Here is a 250-nt window from a genome sequence, read left to right as displayed (position 1 = left end):
TAAAAACTGCTTAAGATTAATCCTATCTTGTTTGTAAATACCACGAGCCAACAGTCATTGAATAGCAAAATCATGAATATCTATTAAGTCTTTATGTTGCTCCTTAAAGAAGTTAATGCTCGAGAACTACGTGAAAGAAAATAAATTCTGTGACTAAACGTGTATAGGCCTACATACATAAATGGCTAAAAATAGCACTACATCTTATCTATGAGCTAACAAAATGTAATAACAGGTAACAGAAATACTG

The sequence above is a fragment of the Penaeus monodon genome, chromosome 27 (genome assembly GCF_015228065.2).
Source record: "Penaeus monodon isolate SGIC_2016 chromosome 27, NSTDA_Pmon_1, whole genome shotgun sequence".
NCBI classification, from domain to species: Eukaryota; Metazoa; Arthropoda; class Malacostraca; order Decapoda; family Penaeidae; genus Penaeus; species Penaeus monodon.
The sequence above is the reverse complement of the archived record's forward strand: the minus strand, read 5'-3'. Positions refer to the sequence as shown.